Here is a 15,568-nt window from a genome sequence, read left to right on the forward strand (position 1 = left end):
TGAAATCCTAAGGACCAACAGCATGTGAGGGGCTGGAAGAGGAAGCAGAGATGGGGCCCTGAGAAGGAATGGTTGGAGAGGTTGGAGGAGGGCCAGAAGAGATTGTTTCCAAAAGGTAAGTGACAGAAGAATATCTAAAACCGCACTGTCCAATATGGTAGCACTGGCCACATGCGGCTCTTGAGCACTTGAACTGTGGCTTGTCCACGTTAAGATGTGTTATAACTGCAAAATACACACCAGGTTTCGAAGACCTAGTAAAAATAATTTAAAAAGAATATAAAATATGAATTATTTTTATATCGATTACACATCAAAAAGACATTTTTATATTTTGGGTTAAATAAAATACATTATTAAAATTAGTTTCACCATCTCTTTTAATTTTTGCAATCTGGCTACTAGAAAAATCATATACATGGCTTGCATTACATTTCTATTGAACAATGCTACTCTAGAAGAAACAAGTTTGTCCTTTAAACAAGACAAAGAGGAGAATGGATTGGATTTGGGAATTAGAGAGTCACCATGACAGATGGAATGGCTGGAGAGTGATGGAGAGACATGGTAAGGTCTTGGTGAGAAGGAGAAAAGGGAGGGAACGTGAGGGTGGGAATATGTGTATAAGTGTAAAAGCTCAGCCAAAGGTCTTGTTTTTCTCCTGAAGAGAGTTAGGTGGGGATGGGAAAGACTGGAATGTGTTTCTTGGCTGAGGACATGGATCCAGTTTTGGGCAAGTGGCAGAGGAGACATAGGAAAGAGGAGAGATGATGAGGGAGCTCGGATGGATGGGAGGCTGGGGTCCAAGCACCAGCTTGAAGGAGGGACCAGCCTTGAAGAGGAGGAGGGACTCACTTCCTCTGGGAGGAGAAGGAAGGAGGTGAATAGTTTTTGTGGGGTGGAGAATAGAAAGGACTCTGGTAAGGGTAATCGGTACCAATGTGATTTTCTAGTCAAAAGAGTGGAGGCATGGGGTTGTAGGAGAAATATAGGAATGGAGAGTGGAGAGGACTGGAAGAGTGGCATTTAAGGAGGCAAAAAGTGAGGCCAGGAGGGAGCTGATTAAAAAAATGGAGGTGTCTAGACACTGGCTGTCTTGATGAGGATGAAGATTAGGTGTTCTGGGAACGAGAAATCTAGAGGAGAGAAGGGTAAGTCATGGAGAGAGGAGCTACGGGTGATGACGTAAGCCACAGCACAGCAGGACTGGGGTCGGCCAGTTGACCACTAGCCAAACAGAGACAGGAAGTTGATAAACGACAGGAACTGGGAGGGGGAGAAGATGGCAGAGCATGATGTGAACTTCAAAGGAGTGGGTGGGGCTGGTTAGAGAGCATGCCGATATGCGTCACACACACTGGCAAGAAAGCCGGATCCTCCACACCTTACACCCAGTGACATCGTTTCAAGGGGCACAAATCGTGCACCCTAACAACTGCTTCTGCAAATACCTTCTCAGTTATCACATCAGGACCACACAGTGGTAAAAAGCAGGAGGGTAAACGACCCTAGTATCACCCATTCCTCCAAACGGAGGTCTGAGAGATGTTCAGAGGCTTGATTAAAATAATAGGACCCAACTCTGCCAGTGTCTTCTGAGAGAGAGAGAGAAACTCCCTCTTGGTAGAAAAGCGCTTACCCATTTGTGATATGTTCTTTAGCTCCATGCGCGAGTGGGTTTGAGTCAACTGATTCCACTGTAGGAGTATGATTTCCTAGGTGTGTTAATCTATTAAAAAGTCATTTTTTAGCACTTCATAGCACCTCTGCATTTTTATGCCCTGGAACATTCTTTGTAATAAAAAATGAGCAAATTATTTTCTAATGAATGGCAGGCTAAGTTCCTAAAATTATCAGTTACATAGAAGTCATTACTTTGCTTCAAACAACACAGAAAATCAAGGGGTGTGAAAAGGGAAAATCATTTATGAAGGTAGCATTAAATTCCCTTAAAAAATCACTAACCATTCAGCTTTCAGAAGAGTTACATGGCAAACAACAGGCCTTTGAAATGATTAATTTCAGCATATCGGGGTTTAATAGATATTGTAACTTCAGTTCCTTCCACCTCGTTAGAGAACAAGAAACTTGCCACCTTCCACCTGCTCAGGGCAGCTCTGAGTGTAGAACTCTCACAGAATTAAGGGATTCAGTGAAGAAGAATAATATAGCCTGGAGAGAAATGTTCTGGAGTAGCAGAGCATTGCCCTGTTTGCCCTCCACATGCGCAATCACCCTCCCAGAATGAGATTTGAGCTTAGCTCACATGCAACATATATGCAACTGCAGGGCTCTGTACCAAATCTTAGGCTCTTTACGGTCCCTCCACCGTGGGATGGAGTGGTTTTAACAGATCTCAGTACGGTAAATTCAGCAGCACCTGCTAGCATGACTGTCAGTTCTTAGAAACTCTTACACTACAAGCTCACAAAGCGTCTACTGATCAATGATGACAAAGGGCTTCTGTCAGGCCACGGAAGCTGAGGAAAGTGCCAGGAGAGCTGGGCTGTTTATTCGTTGATGTCACCATGGATGGGAGCATTGTCCCGCTTCATCATGCTCATCAAGCCTCAGGCAAACTTGAAATGTGGATTTACTGATTAAAATAAGGCATTTTTCAAAAATTGGGGGCAGGTTCTCTCAGCGGACTTCTGTCCTCACACATAGCACGAAAGGTAAAAAGAGAAACTGGGATTACCTATAGATGGTGGTTTGTTTCAATTCAGGGAACTCTATCTAAACCTTTCCCATATTTTTACACTTTGCCACTTGGGAGCATGTTCTTTGTTTCATTGTAAATCTGCTGACTAAGAAGCTTTGTCTATAAAAAGAACTTTTCAGTTCTTTTTGCCTCGGGTTATTTAAATAGATTTAAACCAAATAAACATTTAATTCCTAATGGACGGAGGGTATGAAGATAAAAAATCATTTAACCAAGAGCAGTTCCATGGCAAGATGGGGCATCATTCAATTCTACATGGGTCACACCTTTCACCACAAAAGTAAGACCACCCATCGGTGCTAACAAAACGAAGGTAAAAGTGGTTTGCTGACAAAAAACAGATTTGTAGACCATTTTGAGGACAGATTAATTTACTTAAATATGCAGAGAAGCAGGCTAAGTAAATGCGTCCATGCATCTACTCACTGAAGAAATATTTGTTCACTATGTACAAGGCACTGTGTGAGGCACATGGTGGTGACCATGATAGACACAGGACTGACCCTTGATAAACTGAGAGTCGCATAGACAAAGTTTATAATTCAGTGGAACTTTAACTAGCTTGATACCATGGACCCATATATTAAGGAACTAAGGATTAAAGGCAGCTACTAATTTGGGGCTGAAACGAAAAACATAAAACTAAAGCAAAACAATCCCCCTAAACATGTTGTACAGTTTTCTTCATAGGATTTTCTTTTTGTTTAAGTTCACAAATCTGTACAAATTGATTTGGAAAGGATATGAGATAATAGAAGTAGATAAGCTTTAGAGCCTTCCCCATTCAGCCATAAGCATGGTTTAAGAAAAAGTTTGGAAAACCCTAGTGCTAGACCACTCTGTTTTGAGGTCATTTGGTGCTAGGACCTGTCAATTCAGAGAAGAGGGGGCCACCATTTATAGAAGGCTCAGAATCTGCTTCTAATCTTTGTTTGTAAAAGCTTCTTGATTTCCTAAGGAACATATGGCCTAGATTGAGAGTAAATATGTACCAGAGGGACTGAAAGATTAATGTAAGAGTATTCACAGATTCCTTCTTTATAATCCCCTGCTAAAAATAGTTCTGGCACTGCCACCTCAGTGTTTCCTCATACTGGCTAGCTGAAATGGATGAAGGGTGAGGTTGCCTTGTGGGGGAAGGCAGTCTGTGGAGTGGAAAACACTCTTTTCCCGTCCCCTCACCATGGAGGATTGGGAGAAGGATTCCACTCAGGACACAACCCCCCCCCCCACCTTCAATACATGCCTGGGGGTGCTCAAACCACACTCCCCAGAGTGAGGCACTAGAGGGAGGGGGAGGACAAAGATCACCCTTCAGGATCCTGATTTGCCTGCAAATCCACAAGTAGGGGTTACTGAAAGATAATGAGATGCTGACAGCCAAATGGGTGAATATTGCAAGGGGCCCCTGGTGCCTGGGGATGAGTCCCTGCCCATGGGAACTGTTGGAGGCACTGCTCATTCAACCACATGAAAGGAAACTTGTAGCATATATGACTGAGCAGGGAAGTTGCCTGATCCCCTAGATCCCTCCTAAACACTCACTGTCATATTCTCCCTGCCAAAGGAGACAATGACCCTCAATGCCACAGAGATGTAGCTTAGGAGTAAGGGTCTCTCCACTTAAGGCTGCTGTTTGAAATTGCCTAAAGGCAGAATCCTTTAACCTGAGAGCTGGAAGGGGCCAGGAGTGTCCATTATTTAGAGACAGAAATTTCCAAACTGCATTATGAATATAAAGACAAGATGCTGACAAGATCTTAGACTTTGATATCTAATCCATGGGTGTCAGTTGGAAATCAACTGGAAATCAACCTAAATCTTGTTGTTAAGGAGTTTATTCATTCATTCAACAAATATTTACGGAGTGCTGGCACTGTTATCAAATTTGGAGATAAAGTAGTATATCAGAAGTTTTGCTTTCACAGAGATGACATCCTAGTTTGAGGAGAGGGGTTAAGAAGAATCTCCTAATCTGGTAAACAACAAAGGCCTGTGATTGTTCAACTCTTAAGGCAATCCTCAGACCTCCATCCAACAGGACTAGGATTAAAAAAGAAGTGGCATTAATCCCACTTCTGACACCAATCCCACATCCCACTTCTTGTTTTTTTTTATTTTTATTTTTGGCTGCCACCCATGACATGCAGAACTTCCCTGATCCCTGGTTTAGGGATCAAACCACAACCCGTGCAGTGGAAGCTCAGAGTCTTAACCACCAGACCACCAACGAAGTCCACCAATCCCACTTCTGATTGCCTGAAGCCCTTGCCAGAATGCAGTCAGCCACTTTCCAGGTAAACACTGGATATCTACTAAGGTTTTAAGGGGTAAGAGAAAATCCAAGGGCAGCTAAATTTTGCTTTGACTCTCACTGAGCCAACTCTTTTTGTAAAAGTCAGAGATGCGAGAACAAAAAAACAAGGGAAATGGAAAGATGTGAAAGGTTTCAAATGTTGGGGAGGTAATGGTAGTAATAATAAAGTTGATATAAAACTGTCATTAACTAACTTTTACTTTAAAAAATGGCCAAGATGGAGACTGATTTCAAATTAAAAATTTTAAATGTGAGGATTTCTACTTTAAAATATGTGTACTATCCCACTGAAGAAAAGCCCAGAATTAGATGGCTTCGCTGGTAAATTCTACCAAACATGTAAAGAAGAATTAACACCAATCCTTCTCAAACTTTTCCAAAAAAATGAAGAGGAGGGAACACTCCCAAACTCATTTTATGAGACCAGCATTATCCTGATACCAAAAACAGAAAAGAACACTACTAGAAAAGAAAAGTAGAGGCCAATATCTCTGATGAATACAGATGTAAAAATTCTCAATCACATACTAGCAAACCGAATTCAGCAGCACATTAAAAGAATCATTCACCATGATCAAGGGGGATTTATCCTGGGGATGCAAGGATGGTTCAACATATGCAAATCAATCAGTGTGATACAGCATATTAACAGAATGAAAGAAAAGAAATATATGATAATCTCAATAGACGTGGAAAAAGCATTTTACAAAATTCAACATCCATTCATGATAAAAACTATTAACAAATTAGGAATAGAAGGAACATATCTCAACAAAATAAAGGCCACATAAGACAGGCCCATAGCTAATATCATACTTAATGGTGAAAGGTTAAAAGCTTTTCCTCTAATATCAGGAACAAGACAAGGGTGCCACACTATTCAACATAGTACTGGAAGTCCTAGCTAGAGTAATCAGGTAAGAAAAAGAAATAAAAGTATCAGAATTGGAAAGGAAGAAATAAAATTGTCTCTATATTCAGATGACATGATTTTACATACAGAAAATCCTAAAGACAACCATAAACCTGTTAAATCTAATCAATGATTTCAGTAAAGTTACATGATACAAATTAACACAGAAAAATCAGTAGTGTTTCTATATACTAACAACAAACTTTCAGAAAAAGGAATAAAGAGATCAACCACATTTACAAGAGCATCAAAAACAAAATACTCAGGAATAAATTTAATTATGGAGGTGAAAGATCTCTACTCTGAAAACTACAAGACACTGATAAAAGAAATTGAGGAAGAGGCAAATAAATGGAAAGGTATCTCATGTTCATGCATTAGAAGAGTATTGTTAAATTGTCAATACTACAAAAGTCATCTATAGATTAAATGCAACCCCTATCAAGGTTCCAATGGTGGGACTTCCCATGTGGCGCACTGGTTAAGAATCTGCCTGCGAATGCAGGGGACATGGGTTTGAGCCCTGGTCCAGGAAGATCCCACATGCTGCAGAGTAACTAAGCCCCTGTGCCACGACTACTGAGCCTGCACTCTAGAGTCCATGAGCCACAACTATTGAGCACATGTGCCACAGCTACTGAAGCCTGCATGCCTAGAGCCTGTGCTCCACAACAAGAGAAGCCACCGCAATGAGAAGTCCATGCACCGCAACGAAGAGAAGCCCCTGTTCGCTGCAACTAGAGAAAGCCTGCACGCAGCAATGAAGCCCCAACACAGCCAACAATAAATAAATAAATAAATAAATAAATAAATAAATAAATAAATAAAAATTTATATTAAAAGAAAAAGATTCCAATGGCATTTTTTACAGAAGTAGAACACTCCTAAAATTTATCCAGAACCACAAAAGACCCTGAATACTCAAAGAAATCCTGAGAAAGAAGAACAAAGCAGGAGGCATCACACTTCCTGACTTCAAGCTATACTATAAAGCTATAGTCATCAAAACAGTATGGTATCAACATAAAAGCAGACAAATAGACCGATGGAACAGAATCAAGAGACCAGATATAAACCCAAGCATATAGAGTAAACTAACATTTGACAAGGGAGCCAAGAATACTCAATGGAGAAAAGACAGTGTCTTCAATAAATGGTTCTGGGATAATTGGATAGTCACATGTAAAAGAATGAAACCAGACCCATAGCTTACACCACTCACAAAAATTAACTCCAAATGGATTAAAGACATTTAAATGTAAGACCTGAAACCATGAAACTCTTAGAAGAAAATATAGGAACAAAGCTCTTTGATATGAGTCTTGGTAATGATTTTTTGGATACAACACCTAAAGGGCAAGAAACAAAATAAAAAATAAGACTAAACTAAACTAAAAAGCTTCTGCACAGTAAAGGAAATCATCAACAAAGTGAAGAGACAATCTATGGAATGGGAAAAAATTTGCAAACCATATATTGACAAAGGGTTAATATCCAAAATATATTTAAAAACTCATACAACTCAATAACAAAAAACCAAATAACCCCATTAAAAAATGGGCAAAGGACCTGAATAGACATTTCTCCAAAGAAAATACATGAAAGGCCAACAGGTACATGAAAATATGCTCAACATCACTAGTCATTAGGGAAATACAAATTAAAACCATAATGAGATATCACTTCATGCCTGTTAGAATGGCCATCATCAAAAAGACAAGAGATAACAAATGCTGGCATGGATGTGAAGAAAAGGGATCCCTTGTGCACTGTTGGTGGGAATGTAAATTGGTGCAACCACTATGGAAAAAAGTACGGAGGAGCCTCAAAAAATTAAAAATAGAACTACCATATGATCCAGCAATTACACTTCTGGATTGTATACAAAGGAAATGAAAAACACTAACTCGAAAATGTATCTGTACCCCTATATGCACAGTAGCATTACTTACAAGAGCCAAGACATAGAAACAACCTAAGTGCCCATCAATGAATGAAATGGACAAAAAAGTTGTGGTATACACACATACACACAATTACTAGAGTTACCCATAATTTATAAGTAAACTACATCAAACCAGTGCTAAGACAATACAATTTAAGTGTTAAAAGCTAACTTTTCTAATTCAGATTTTTTTTTTTTAAAGGGAGAGATGACCTTGCCAGTCTGAGATAAACAGTAGAGGCTAGCAGGAAGCCCAAAGCCTTTCTGAGGGAAGAAAAAAATATGCTTTAGCTTGGCATTTTGATTTGTGATTTGTGACTGTAAGTTATGCAGCTTCTAAGGTGAGAAAACAGGGGTGGAGGGTTTGAACCTCTCATTCTTTTTGTAAAAGGTGGAAAATGCTATAACACGCAAGACGATGTAATAAAGATGGTGTAGAAATAGAAGGGGTTAAGTCCCACATTCTTTTATTCATCCCTGGACAGATAGCCAGAAGCTGCAAGCCTCAGCACTTGTTAATAAAGGACCCTGGAAAAATACAGACTGCTGACTGAGGTGCATTGAGAAAACAATCCCTCAGCTAACTAGTACATCCACTTAGAAAAATAAAAATTAGTGAATACTTTAATGCCAATTTCCATAAAAATAGTTTAATTTGTATTTATTTTGTATCTTTTATCATAAAGTTGGAGTTTTGTCTGAATACAGGTTCCAACTGAATAAATTAAATAAAAATCTCCATTATTACTGTTCCCCATGCAGATGGTTAATCTAAGCAGTTAGGTGAGGAGGAGGTGGGGACATGGCCCCACCAGGTGCAACTAGGAAGACTAATGGCTGGTCAGCATATTTGGATTTTTTTTAATTAATGTTTTTTTAAAATTATTTTTTAATTTTTATTTATTTTATTTTTGGCTGTGTTGGGTCTTCGTTGCTGCATGGGCTTTCTCTAGTTGTGGTGAGTGGGGGCTACTCTTCATTGCGGTGCGCGGGCTTCTCATTGCAATGGCTTCTCTTGTTGCGGAGCACGGGCTCTAGGCACGCAGGCTTCAGTAGTTGTGACACGCAGGCTCTAGAGCACAGGCTCAGTAGTTGTGGCACATAGGCTTAGTTGCTCCGTGGCATGTGGGATCTTCCCGGACCAGGGCTCGAACCTGTGTCCCCTGCATTAGCAGGTGGATTCCTAACCACTGTGCCACCAGGGAAGCCGCATATTTGTATTTTAATAAAAGACCATATCCCACATTTGGAGATATTATTAGATCCTATCTAGAAATTAAGAAAATGCTTTTGTGATTCATTTCTGTGGTCATCACCCAGTTACCACAGGAGGCAAAACTGGGGTTGCATGGTATTTTGATCCACACAAGAAAATGGATATTGGTACCAAACATTTCCATAGTTTTAAGTTTCTAACTTCTGCTTTTTTGTCTTAATGTGAAAATAAAAATCTCTGGAGATGGGCCAAAGATGTTTAAACACTATTTTTAAAGATACTGTGGAACCTCCTAGAGTAACGGAAATAAAAACAAAAATAAACAAATGGGACCTAATGAAACTTAAAAGCTTTTGCACAGCAAAGGAAACCATAAACAAGATGAAAAGACAACCCTCAGAATGGGAGAAAATATTTGCAGATGAAACAACAGACAAAGGATTAATCTCCAAAATACACAAACAGCTCATGCAGCTCAACATCAAAAAACAAAAAACCCAGTTAAAAAATGGGTGGAAGACCTAAATAGACATTTCACCAAGGAAGACATACAGATGGCCAAGAGGCACATGAAAAGATGCTCAACATCACTAATTATTAGAGAAATGCAAATCAAAACTACAATGAGGTATCACCTCACACCACTCAGAATGGCCATTATCAAAAAAGCTAGAAACAATAAATGCTGGAAAGGGTGTGGAGAAAAGGGAAACCTTCTGCACTGTTGGTGGGAATGTAAATTGATACAACCACTATGGAAAACAGTATGTGGATTCCTTAAAAAACTAAAAATAGAACTACCATATGACCCAGCAATCCCACTACTGGGCATATACCCTGAGAAAACCATAATTCAAAAAGAGACATGTACCACAATGTTCATTGCAGCCCTATTTACAATAGCCAGGACATGGAACCAACCTAAATGTCCGCTGACAGATGAATGGATAAAGAAGATGTGGCACATATATACAATGGAATATTACTCAGCCATAAAAAAGAAATGAAATTGAGTTATTTGTAGTGAGGTGGCTGGACCTAGAGTCTGTCATACAGAGTGAAGTAAGTCAGAAAGAGAAAAACAAATACCACACGCTAACGCATATATACGGAATCTAAAAGAAAAAAAAATGGTACTGATGAATCTAGTTTCAGGGCAGGAATAAAGAGGTAGACATAGAGAATGGACTTGAGGACTTGGGGTGGGAGGGGGAAGCTGGGGCAAAGTGAGAGTAGCAACAACATATATACACTACCGAGTGTAAAATAGTTGGCTGGTGGGAAGCAGCAGCATAGCACAAGGAGATTGGCTCGGTGCTTTGCGCGATGACCTAGAGGGGTGGGATAGGGAGGATGGGAGGGAGGCTGAAGAGGGAGGGCATATGGGGACATGTGTATGCATATTGCTGATTTGCTTTGTTGTGCAACAGAAACTAAAACAGTATTGTGAAGCAATTATACTCCAATAAAGATCTATTAAAATAAATAAATAAATAAAATAAAATAATGCAAAAATGATACTGTGGAATATAAAAATATAATGTGACTATAAAATATTGATTTTATAAAAAGCTGTAATTCTCATCTTTTATGAGTCGATTCTTGAGGCACTCCTAGACAGTGGTGTAAAAACTATGGCTCATCAAAACTGTCCCACTTAAATTAGGTAAAGTTTTAAGTGTCTCTAATAATTCTTGATATTGATTTGGCTGTATTTACTGCCATCTTTGATTGTATATATACAGTTATAATATTAGGTAATAAACACCTTTACACATTCAAAGGCATTTATAAAGGATAGTAATTACTGTTCAATATTAAAATGGCCTGAAGTTCTCTCCTGTGATAATAACACCAGTTTCCATTAGGAAAAAAATTAAAGGAGAATGAGCCGATATTTTCCATGCGCCCCTCCAAAATCTACCCTCCACCCTTCTCTCCTGTTCTGTGCCCTCCATGGCTGGGCTGTTGTGGACTGTATCAATGGACTGTCTTGCCCTTCAGGTTCTGACTGGATTCAGCTAAAGAGAGGCACCAGTAGAAGATTAGTGAGTGAGAGGAGAACGCAATTGAGGCATCTATTCCTTCAGTACCTACTTGCTGGGACTCACGCTAGTTACCTTCAACCCTCCCCCTTAGGTCTCAGCTCCTGTAAGGTGGCCTGCTCCCACAGCTACCTTCTCCATGTCTGGCAAGAGCTTCCTGCCCTTGCCCCTTCTGTCCCTGGGATGGTAATGACTTACTATCCCCAAGGTGCTACCCCATCCCTATTGTTTCTTTTCTTTTCTTTTTTTAAAAATTTATTTTATTATTTTATTTTTTGGCTGTGTTGGGTCTTCGTTGCTGCATGTGGGCTTTCTCTAGATGTGGTGAGCGGGGGCTACTCTTTGTTGCAGTGCGAGGGCTTCTCATTGCAGTGGCTTCTCTTGTTGCAGAGCATAGGTTCTAGGCGTGCAGGCTTCAGTAGCTGTGGCACGTGGGCTCAGTAGTTGTGGCTCATGGGCTCTAGAGCGCAGGCTCAGTAGTTGTGGCGCATGGGCTTAGTTGCTCCGCGGTATGTGGGATCTTTCCGGACCAGGGCTCGAACCCGTGTCCCCTGCATTGGCAGGCAGATTCTTAACAACTGTGCCACCAGGGAAGCCCCCCTATTGTTTCTTTTAATCCTGCCCACACCTTTGCTAACAGTCCCTTCCTTAAGCTCTCCCCAAATTACTTCCTTTTCAGAGTATCTTTCCTTCTTGCTGGGGTCACAACTGACACAGAGAGTTTAGGCCAAGTGTGAAAGACTTAGGTTATTCCTTTCACTGTCTACCACTTTTATGAAATTCTATCTAAGATATTAGGTGTCTTATATTTATATATTCTTTGAAGCCAACTCTAGGGAGCCTGAGCCAAGAATCAAAACCAGAAAAGAAAGATTTCTGAAGTTTTAGACAAGAGTATCCAATGTAGTCTTTAGAAATATAATACATAACATGGTGCAAAGACAGGAAAAAAGCTCCTATTCAAACAAAGCAAAAAAAAAGTTACATTTAAAATATCCATATAACCTTATGACTTTTTGAGAGTACTGTTTTCTATTTCAGGTCTACAATAATTAAAGCGATCTCTAGTAGTTATGGGGAACAAACTAATGTGCACTCAACAGAGACCAGCTTCCCTGCTTGGGACAGGAAAACCAAAGATGAGCGTGCATTCTGAGCACTAGACGAGGTTCTGGAAGCATGGATTCCTGACGTTGGAAAAGACTTCCTGACCTTCCCCAGCCACATGCCACAGATGGCTGCTGAGCGCCAGGATGACCCAACAGCTCACGCAAGGCTAGGGGCTAGCTGGACACGTGTGGCTGGGTCAAGGAAGCAGGGCAGTCCGGCGTGCTAAAGCAAAGCTGAAGTGGGTCACCAGGATGCTCGGTAAGCACCTGGAAGGGACTACATATTGGTAGGCGTAGCCTAGTATTCTTCTGAGAGCAATTACACATTTCTCTCAGCTTTCCCACCTCCTGAAAGACTGAAACTGAAGATCGTATGGCTTCTGAAGAATAAGAACTCACTATGTGTTAGAATTATACAAAAAAGCATAATCAAAAGCCTTCCAGCTACTTAAAAATCAAATGAGTCTAATTAGAAACAATCTATGACTATCATAAGTTTTAGGAAGTAGGAATTCAGTTGCTTAAAAACTGACTGATACATAATGTGCAGCTGCCTTCAAGGCACTGTTCTCAACTTGACAGACGCCACACTCATCTCACAGGTTCTAAGGCGGAAAGGGATTTAAACCAGAAGTAGGACTGCCTGAAACATTGGTAGGAGGCAAAATAAGTCCCTGCACTGAGTGGGTGTTCCAAGCTCGTATCTCTTGTGGTCCTCAAGTATTTGTCTCCCGTTAGTCTTATTGGTGCATGCCTCGGCACAGGTACATAGAACAGGCACCCAGGTATCTGAATGCAGACACAGAAGGGAACAATGAAGGGAAGCTCAAGGACAGTCCCTGGTCAGTAGGGCTTGAAGTAGTCAAAGGGAGCAGTGTCAAGGTTGACAGTCCTGAATATTCCCAGGGAGAACGTGGGTGCTGCCTGGCCCCCTGCACCTGACATCTGAGATGCTGAGCATTTGCCTCTCTCTCATGCTGGAGTCTGTGAAGCCCATTTTGCACTCCAGGTGGAGGACTCAGGTAAGCTGTCTGCCTGACTCATTGTTTGGAGTCCCCCCTACCCCAAGGGCTTGGTCCTGCCCCACATTCCCTCTCTCATCCTGCTTTCTCACAAATTCTCTGAATGCCTGCCTTGCCTGGCACCCCTTTCTTTTGCAGCTTGGAAGCTGCCTACAGTCCTGTCTCTGAGGTTCAAGCTTCCCTAAAATTACTGACAAGGATTGGAGGAGACTGCTTGTTCTCAGTTCTGATTAGGAACTCACTCATGCCCCTGGAGGCTGCTAATTCAGACACCACGTACTGCCCCTTCTCCCCTCGCCCATTCCTGGTGTGGTCCTGCTTAGCTCCCAGCATGCTGTGCAGCTGGCATCCTGCTCTATGGTTACAGCGCCCTCTGGGAACTGATGCTGTCAAGGCTTCTTAAAGTTATCGAAGACACTGCTATGTATAGAAAAGGCTTGACTATTCCTTTGGACCCTGTATTTATATCTTAAAACTGTATTCTTCACTGCATGTTTTACTCACTACACCCTGGTGTGAATTATTTTTTTAAATGCCAGTAAAGTGGTGAAATGCCTACCCCTGTATCTCATAACACTATGAAGCATTTTTTTCTTTCATATTAAAAAAAAGTCAATCCTGTGTATGCTAATCTATGACGATCTTGTGTGGTGAAGAAAATGAGGGAGCTTCAAAATTCTGAATTTTAAGACTGAAAATTCTTAGGGTCCTCTCTATCTTCACCTTTCTTAGCTCTTCCTAAATTGGGCAGGTATGAGATTTTTACAGACCTGCCCAAAGAGACACCAAGACCAAGAGAGGTTCAGGTGAACCTTACTTTAGGTTAGAAACTAGCTGTAGTGTTTGGATTTAGGAATGTGATTAGATTTCTATATCTTAGTGGCCAGTCTAAATCTCAGCATGATGAATCACTGAGTTGCAGCAATCAGCCAGAAGCAACCTTGGAATAATAGCCAAGTCAACTCATTTCATAATGTTATGTGAAATTGGAAAGGTTGGGTATTTTTTTTTCAAAAGAATGTGTAATTTAGGCCAAATGTTTATTTTAGAGTGGATTATTTAAGTGGGAAGCTTATTCATGTACTTATGTGCATATGATTTTTTAAAAATTTTCTTTCTTTATTCTTAGAATTAGTTCCTTTAAAAATATTTCCTCTTTGTGCCCACTAAAAAACCATGTCGCAAGCAAATAAACTATAATTTACAGACTATTGCAGAAAAATCTCTCTTTTTATTTTTTCCATTAAAAGAGAACTCTGAACCCTCATAGTAACATTTAACAAAGATGCTAAGGAAGAATTAGGGGTGTTTTTTTTTGCATCAATTCAATCTTCTTGCCTGTAGCACACCCACCATTTATCAGGCTTATTTTAACATCTGGCACTAAACTGAAGCAGGAGGGGAAATGACATTTTATTTCTTTGTATTTAAATTTCCACCTAATAGTAAAAGGTGATAGATTAGATTTAGTAAATACTTATTAGGCAGAAAGCCATGCTGAATGCAAAAAACAACTTGAACCGCATTAATTATACATCATGGGACCAGGGTACATGTGAACACTGAACCCATGTCAGTGGAAAGAGCCCACAGAGAATTCTTAAACATCTTTGAGATCCATGAAATTCTCTTTAGATGTTAGAGTTTTTATTCAATATTTATCCTCCTTAGTATGAATATGGTAAATCAAGTAATTGTAGTAATTATGGGTTTTTGTTTGTTTTTTAGAAATGCTAAAGTGTTTTATCAATACTTACAGTAGCACATCAGAAAGCACACCAAAATAATACCAGAAACCCTCTTTCTACACAGAGGATCCACAGCAACAAAATCAAATTGGTTAGGCCTGGAATGGTCAAACACGCCTGAACAAATCTGGGCAGGTGAAGACACAGTAAGAGAAGGCACACCAAGTGATACAGTGTAGTGCTCAGACTCTGGGCAGAATGGAAGATTATTTTTCACAATCCACAGATATTCCTCCTAGACCTTAGAAGCCTGCCTTGCCCCCACCTCCCGAGTCAGCATGCTCCCCCATCAGCCGTCACATTCAGGACAGGTTTGGGCTGCCCTGACATCCTCTCTAGGCAAAGGGAAGCCTGGCCTAACCAAATCTCATGTCTAAGCAAGTCATTTTCCATAAACGACTTCTGCAAAGTGTAACCCACCCTTTCCTCACATTAAAGGCTGTGGGCAGTTTCCCTCAGCTTAAGCCTGTGTGTAGGTTAAGACTCTGCATATACATAAATAAAGACTAGCTTAAGTAGCAACTTTGAGGG

General features: G+C 40.5%; 1 protein-coding gene across 2 annotated transcripts in view; it reads right to left on the reverse strand.

Annotated features, from left to right (window-relative positions):
- Window positions 1-15,568, reverse strand: part of EML6 (EMAP like 6) — a 311,591-nt gene that overhangs the window by 31,604 nt on the left and 264,419 nt on the right. The window lies entirely within an intron of this gene.

Source organism: Balaenoptera ricei, chromosome 13 (assembly GCF_028023285.1).
Source record: "Balaenoptera ricei isolate mBalRic1 chromosome 13, mBalRic1.hap2, whole genome shotgun sequence".
In the NCBI taxonomy this organism is placed as follows: Eukaryota; Metazoa; Chordata; class Mammalia; order Artiodactyla; family Balaenopteridae; genus Balaenoptera; species Balaenoptera ricei.